At 42.4% G+C, this 8,265-nt stretch overlaps 1 protein-coding gene across 3 annotated transcripts in view; it reads left to right on the top strand.

Annotated features, from left to right (window-relative positions):
- Positions 1 to 3,078: 3,078 nt before the first annotated feature.
- Positions 3,079 to 8,265, top strand: part of GLIPR1 (GLI pathogenesis-related 1) — a 69,754-nt gene continuing 64,567 nt past the window's right edge. For 2 of the 3 annotated variants that reach the window (XM_010828884.1, XM_010828882.1), the window contains exon 1: positions 3,081 to 3,162. The gene's annotated coding sequence lies outside the window, so the exon portion shown is untranslated. Of the gene's footprint in view, positions 3,163 to 4,221; positions 4,320 to 8,265 lie in introns of all 3 variants that reach the window. The other variant, XM_010828883.1, reaches the window with a different exon arrangement.

Below are 8,265 nucleotides of genomic sequence, written 5' to 3'. Positions count from 1 at the left end.
CAGATGATACTGCAAAGCTACAGTAATCAAAACAGTATGCTTCTGGCACAAAAACAGAAATATAGACCAATGGAACAAGATAGAAAGCCCAGAAAAAAACCCATGCACCAACAGGTACCTTATTTTTGACTGAGGAGTCAAGAACATACAATGGGGCAAAGACAGCCTCTTCAATAAATGATGCTGGGATAACTGGTCAGCTACATGTAAAAGAATGAAATTGGAACACTTCCTAACACCATACACAATGATAAACTCAAAATGGATGAAAGATACAAATGTAAGACCAGAAGCTATAAAACTCTTAGAGGAAAACATAGGCAGAACACTCGATGACATAAATCAAAGATCCTCTATGACCCACCTCCTACAGTAACAGAAATAAAACCAAAAGTAAGTAAGTGGGACCTGACTAAATGTAAAAGATTTTGCACAGCAAAGAAAACTGTAAGCAAGGTGAAAAGACAACCCTCAGAATGGGAGAAAATCATTGCAAATGAAACAACTGACAAAGGATTAATTTCCAAAATATACCAGCAGCCTCATACAACTCAATGCCAGAAAAACAACCCAATCAAAAGTGGGAAAAAGATCTAAACAGACATTTCTCCAAAGAAGATAAACAGATGGCTAACAAACACATGAAAAGATGTTCAATGTTGCTCATTATTAGAGAAAGACAAATCAAAACTACAATGAGATATCACCTCACATCTGTCAGAACAGCCATCATCAAAAAGTCTACAAACAATAAATTCTGGAGAGGGTGTGGAGAAAAGGGAACTCTCTTGCCCCGTTGGTGGGAATGTACATTAATACAGCCACTATGGAAGATAGTATGGCGATTCCTTAAAAAACTAGGAACGAAACCACTATATGACCCAACAATCCTACTCGTAGGCAAATACCCTGAGGACACCAAAATTGAAAAAGACACATGTATCCACTGATCTCTGCAGTACTATTTACAATAGCTAGAACATGGAAGCAACCAGATGTCCATCAACAGATGAATGGATAAAGAAGTTGTGGTACATATACACAGATGGAATATTGCTGCTGCTAAGTCACTTCAGTCACGTCCAACTCTGTGTGACCCCACGGACGGCAGCCCACCAGGCCCCCCCGTCCCTGGGATTCTCCAGGCAAGAACACTGGAGTGGGTTGCCATTTCCTTCTCCAATGCATGCAAGTGAAAAGTGAAAGTGAAGACGTTCAGTCGTATCTGATCCTCAGCGATCCCATGGACTGCAGCCTTCCAGGCTCCTCCATCCATGGGATTTTCCAGGCAAGAGTACTGGAGTGGGGTGCCATTGCCTTCTCCAAGATGGAATATTACTCAGCCATAAAAAGGAACACCTTTGAGTTGGTTCTAATGAGGTGGATGAACCTAGAACTATTATACAGAGTGAAGCAAGTCAGAAAGAGAAAGATAAATATCATATTCTAATGCATATATACAGAATCTAGAAAAATGATACTGAAGAATTTATTTACACGGCAGCAATGGAGAAACAGACATAAAGAACAGACTTATGGACATGGGGAGAGGGGAGGAGAGGGTGAGATGTATGGAGAGAGTAATATGGAAACTTACATTACCATATGTAAAATAGATAGCCAACGGGAATTGGCTGTATGGCTCAGGAAACTCAAACAGGGGCTCTGTATCAACCTAGAGGGGTGGGATGGGAGGGAGATGGGAAGGAAGTTCAAAAGGGAGGGGGTGTATGTATACCTATGGCTGATTCATGTTGAGGTTTGACGAAAACAACAAAATTCTGCAAAGCAATTATAAATTATAAAGATACTATATGGTCTTAATGTCCGTATGATAATGATGGAAGTGCAAATTAGTACAAGTTCTGAGGGTAATTGGACATTCTCTATGTGCAATCTTAAAAACACTCATATCTTGTTACTCAGTAATTCTATTTCTATGAATCAATCCTACTATGTATAGCTTATATATAAAGATATCCACAGCAACATTATTTATAATAAAGAAAAACAGAAAAGAATCTGAATGCCTAACAATAATTTGTTATGTAATGTTATGAGGCACTCAGAATGATCTGAGGAAACATTGTACAGCCCTCAAAATCTTTATGAAAAGTCATAATGACCAAAAATACACTTATGAAATAGTGGTAAGTAGAGAAAAAAAAACAATATACTAAATTGCATGAAATTATGCCCACATTTAACAAATTTCTGCATATGTTGTTGTTGTTCAGTCACTAAGTCATGTCTGACTCTTTGCGCCCCGATGGACTGCAGCATGCCAGGCCTCCCTGTCCTTCTCTATCTCCCGGAGCTTGCTCAAACTCATGTCCATTGAGTCAGTGATGCCATCCAACCATCTAATCTTCTGTTGTACCCTTTCCTTCTGACCCTCAGTTTTTCCCAGAATCAAAATTATGCCCACATTTAACAAATATCTGAATGTGTATTTTACATATACATTAAAAAAACATATATATGTATGTGAATGTATCTATATGAACACAAAACACTGAAAGAAGTACACCAAAAGGGTAACAGCTGGAGGGCCTCTTCTGAGGCGGACTGATAGGTGTTGGTTTTCCTTTTCAAAAAGCCAAGATTCCTGGGAATTCTCTGTGGTTCAGTAGTTAGGGCTTTCACTGCCCATGGCCTGGATTCAAGCCCTGTTTGGGAAGCTAAGATCCCACAAGCCACTAGGCACTGCCGAAAAAGAGTCAGGATTCTTTGACAGATACAGAATAAGCCACTCCGACAAGATTAGGCAGAGAAAGTATTTATTACAGCAAATAATGTAGCTGACAGAATGGACGAGGGTGCTGTAAAAACAGTCCTAGAGCAATGTCCAGATCTGGCTGATTCTGTGTAAGAAATGCTAGCAACAGGATTTTTCTACAGCTGCTGGCTGTCAGGAAGTCTAGAAAGCTACTGCTAAACTGCACCCCCAGAAGCTGTACATGTCTGGTGCCACACTGCCAGTAAAAATGGGAACAATGCGGAAGCAGCTCCCACGTGTTACTCATCTCCAAGTGATCAGAGGGTTGATATATAACTGACCTAAACCATAAAAGGACAATTCTGACTGCTGGAAGGAGAACATAATGCAGGGGCAGGGGAGGAAGCAAGCAGACTGCTGGGGAGATCATCACCATATTCCAGGTGAGAGGTAAAGATTGACGGGTGAGAAGTGGTTGAACTCTGGGTGTATTTCAAGGGTGACTCCTAGATCTTGACCTGAGAATTTGGGGGCCTCGGCTGTAGCATAACTGAGATAGGAAAGATCGTAGGTAGAAATCATAATCGAGCGATGTGCTGGGGTGTCCGCAGTGCAGAAAGTCAAACTCTGATGACAGGTGTTTGCGGCAAACTTCCCTGGTGGCTCAGACAGCAAAGCGTCTGCCTACAATGCGGGAGACCTGGGTTCAATCCCTGGGTCGGGAAGATTTCCTGGAGAAGGAAATGGCAATCCACTCCAGTATTCTTGCCTGGAAAATCCCATGGACGGAGGAACCTGGTGGGCTACAGTCCATGGGGTTGCAAAGAGTCGGACACGACTGAGTGACTTCACTTTCACTTTCAAGGGTTTATTGCAAGTTGACTTTGCAGAGCTATGTGGTCTTATGTAAGGCAGTTGTGGGCAATTGACAGTGAAGTGTGAGTTACTAATCTAATTTGATATGGTTTGCTCTGCTTGAGGAAGAAAACACTGGTACCTTGGGAGGAAGCAGTCTACATTGTTGTCAGCTGCCTCTCTCCCTAATCAATTTGATCTGTTGGTCTCCAACATTTGTACCAGCTGCTGCTGCTAAGTCGCTTCAGTCGTGTCCGACTCTGTGCGACCCCATAGAGGGCAGCCCACCAGGCTCCCCGTCCCTGGGATTCTCCAGGCAAGAACAATGGAGTGGGTTGCCATTTCCTTCTCCAATGAATGAAAGTGAAAAGTGAAAGTGAAGTCGCGCAGTCGTGTCCGACTCTTTGCGACCCCATGGACTGCAGCCTACCAGGCTCCTCCGTCCATGGGATTTTCGAGGCAACAGTACTGGAGTGGGGTACCATTGCCTTCTCCGATTTGTATGAGAGCAGATGTCAAATGAAGTCTTTCTCTTGAAATGTGTACTCAAGGCTCAAGCCCCTGAAGTCTGGTCGCCATCTAGGTAGTGGGGGAGGGCTTGGTATGGTCCCTTTCAAGGAGATCAAGAGCAGTCTTTGTTCTTACAGGTTCCAAATCAGAAGTGTGGGGGAAAATTCAGAACCATTAGTTTGGAGAATCCAGACATCTGAGGAAATTAGAATTCAAGATTCAGTCCAGTTTACAGGTACATACAAAGTCTCAAAAACAAAATTAACAGGATTAGAATCTAATAGAAAGATACAAACATAAATTTTCTCTATACTATCATCCCCATTTTTTATCAAAAATAATCCTAGTAAAACTAATTTGTTTTCACTAAAGTTAGCCTGATAATTTATAATGACTATATAAGATCTTTTTAAGACTGCTTTGCTGAAGCAAGGTGCTGGGCTGACTTTTCCAAGAAGCTTTATTGGCTCCATAAGTGAAAGTGAAAGTGAAGTCATTCAGTTGTGTCCTACTCTTTGCGACACCATGGACTGCAGCCTACCAGGCTCCTCTGTCCATGGGATTCTCCAGGCAAGAATACTGGAGTGGGTTGCCATTTCCTTCTCCAGGGGATCTTTCCAACCCAGGGATCAAACCCAGGTCTCCCTCATTGCAGGCAGACGCTTTAACCTCTGAGTCACTTTATTGGCTCCATAAAGCTAACCTCAATTCCTTAAAGCTGTCTGGTCATATCTGAGTTTATGCTTCTCTCTCTCGAGTATGACAATCCAGTCAAACCCTTGGTAATTAAACCACTTGGGTCATTTCAGGGGCTCTGAAAAGTTCTGGTACTGTGGTCCTTTATGTCTCAGTGCAGAAAAGAAATCAGAGGGAGGCAAAGTGATAGATAAGAAGTGATTTATTAGAGCAGAATGCTTGTGAGGTTTACAACTGCCACGCCCTGAGAACTTACCAGGCTATAGTTTTATAATCAAAGGAAAAGTGGGGAGGGGAGGAGGCCTTTGTCTTTCTTTTTTTTTTCTTTGTCTTTCTTGAGCAGAAGTCATGCTTTCATTAACAGCTCCTCCTCCTGACTGAGCAGAGGCGTTTTCTTTTCCGCACATGTTGAAGTTAGGTCCACAAAGTATCGTTTATCATGTGTGCAGAGAGCATGTCCCAGGGATCATTAACTTACTGAGCTCACTGGGCAGGATGTGGGTCATGCCACCATTGTGTTATTGTTTGGGGTCACGTCTCATGCTTCCTTTGCGTGGTTTCGTTGCTAAGCAAGCCCGCTTGGTTGTGTGGTAAAGCAAGCCTGCTCTCTCGAGCCATCGTTTAACTTACAGGTAAACTTTTCTACTTATAGGCCCCTGATGGGATTAACTAATCACCTACTTTGTCCCTTTACTTTGTCCTTGTCAGTAATACAGAAAATATTTCCAACTGTGTCCTGTTAGAAAAGACCAGATGCTTAATGAACTTATGCAAATAACTTAACTCTATTGCCATGAAAAGAATACTTAAGGGTTTCCAAATTCAAGAGGGATCAGGTAGAGAGAAAAAGTAAATATTTCATCTTTGTTTACTAGGGTATACTGTACCAAAATGCTGCAAGACATAGATAGCTTGAGAGAAGTTTCCTTAACTTTGGAAAAGCATAATATAAAAGAACTGGCAAAGTTTAAAACAAAATGTCATAAAAATTATAATCGTCCTCCCAGTTTGCTCAGTCTGATGTAATTAATACTTGTTCTGCTTGAATCTAGTTTTTTCATTAGTTCTGGCAAGTTTAACCCAATTTAATTTTATGATCTTAAGCTTCACAGAAGCCAGTACCTGTCAAAATCCTTTCCATGAATTTCTCTGAAGATGAAATATTTTTGCAGAAACACTTTTACAAAAGCACCTGAGTAAAACAGTAACTTTCTGTAAATGACAAAAGACTTTGAGTGCATTATAATGGAATTTGGAGGGTATTTTGTTTTTTCGGTGACACATGTTTATGATAATATCTGATCAATTCTCCCTAGATGGTTGTTCACTTGCTCTCTGTACATCCCCTGCTCTATCAGTCTCTGCTTTACCTTCACCCTACTCACAGGACTGATCTTTCCTCTTGCTGCTAGATCCTAATCAGTGCATGCCTACATACTTGCCCCAGGCCCAGACTATGATAGCTCTAAAGATTAGGAATACCTTATCCAAAGGACAAAAAGAGGTGCTCCTCTGCTGGTTTCCCTGGTAACCAAAGAGCCAACCTGAGGTCAGTTCCCTTTATAACTGGTAACTTCTCCTCCTCCCACCAATCCCTCACCATCCCATAGCAAAGACTACTGCCATGTCTTGCCTTCTGTCTGTCACACAGGGTGGAGTATTGCTCCAGGATTTTGCTTCAGACATGTAAGATCCCCCTTTAAAGAATGTCTCTGTCACTGACTCTGAAATAAGGAAGAAATCTTGTTTGCTATTTCAAGTTAATCATGAAAGTAATGTTGCTTATCAGCTTGAATTATACAAAATAGCCCGCCTCTGGGAACTTTGCCTCTCAGAAAACATCATGGCCAGGCCCAGCTGTGAATGACTGCAGGTGCAAAGAAATGAACACACTCCCTCCGGAGGCTGGTGGGAACTCGGAAATGCTCGACTTCACTCCCCCGCCTTTCAGCAGAAAGAGGTCTGAATTCTAACTCAGGCAAGATGGTCCTGTGAGACAGGAGCTCACCATTTTCTCTCCGCTGGTTCTCCAAATAAAGTCACCATTCCTTGCACTAACAGTTCCTCTTTTGATTTTTTTGCCCTGTTCTGTGACAAGCAGTACGAGCTTGGACTAGGTAACAAATGATGGTACAGCCAGCCAGAATCCTTGTTACTCCTTGGCTAGCCAGCCTGGCTTGGGAATTTTCTGGTAAGGTCCTAGCAGATGCCAGGACCTCCTATCCTGAGGATCTCATCTTCAAAATCCCCCAAAGCAGCACTGGCTGCCCCCACATTTGGCAGCGGGAACAGGGCAGTGGTATCTCTTTAAACTTTAGTTCCCTCATTTATTAGTTTTTTGGTCATGCCATGAGGCATGCGGGATCTTAGTTCCCCAACCAGGGAACGAGCCCATGCCCTCAGCACTGGAAGCACGGAGTCTTAACCACTGCACTGCCAGGGAAGTCCCTGGCAGGTGGAATAAGGAATCAGCATACGGGAGCGGCCACAGGCTTCATACAGAAGGGCAGGTCACTCCGGTGTTTACAGATAGAGATTTTATTTCCTCTCCATTTGGGCCTTTTTCTTCAGACTGCCTTTACTTGAGTTGGGTATCCTGTTGGAGAGTGGAAAGAGTTGCTGGACTTTTACAGCTCGGTTTGTGACCTGGTTTATCTGTTTCTTTGGATGCTAGGATTTGTGTGTGCAGTTTGTGTTTTGTCTGTCTTGAATTTCTGTCTTTGAAAACAGATAATGTTTCTATGATCTCTAAAGAAAGCCTTCTAAGGCACATTTTGGATAAGTGACCTGATTACAGCTGTGAACATGGGTGAGATGAAGATGCTATATTGTATAATAACAACGTGTGACCACAGTACTTGTTAGGAGCTCTACAAGTGGTTTGGGCAGGATTATGTGAGGACCCTGTGGGATGCGTACTGATCTTCTTGCTCAGTTATTTATGTTGCTTATGGCTTCCTGTGTCATTGGTATCTGTAAAACCCAAGACCAAAGTTGAGGGTTTATTTAGGATTTTCTGTTTGGCTGTGGTCCTTTAGGTCCTTTTGAGGTTTTCATTTTATTTTGTTTAGTATGCTTTCTCCATGCGTTCATGTCAGTCGCTCAGTTGTGTCCGATTCTTTGTGACCCTAGGTACTGTAGCCTGCTAGCCTCCTCTGTCCATGGGGTTTTCCCAGCAAGAATACTGGAGCGGGTTGCCATTTCCTCCTCCAGGGTATCTTCCAACCCAGGAATTGAACCCACATCTCCTGCATTGCTTGCGGATTCTTTTCACTGAGCCACCCAGAAAGCATGTTTCTTCATATACACTCAATTTAGTTCTGTGATATTTAAAATATTTATTGATGTCACATGGAGGAAAAGAACAGGAAAAAAACAAAACCAAACCTGTTCTTATCCCAGAGTGAGACATTTCCAGGAAGAAAGTCTCCAGTTGGTTCCTAAAAATCAGCTAAAACTACAAATAGAAATGGACATGCCTTTCC

The sequence above is a fragment of the Bison bison genome, unplaced genomic scaffold, assembly GCF_000754665.1.
Source record: "Bison bison bison isolate TAMUID 2011002044 unplaced genomic scaffold, Bison_UMD1.0 scf7180017864497, whole genome shotgun sequence".
Taxonomy (NCBI): domain Eukaryota; kingdom Metazoa; phylum Chordata; class Mammalia; order Artiodactyla; family Bovidae; genus Bison; species Bison bison.
Note: the sequence above shows the minus strand (reverse complement) of the source record. Positions and strands in the feature narration are given on the sequence as shown.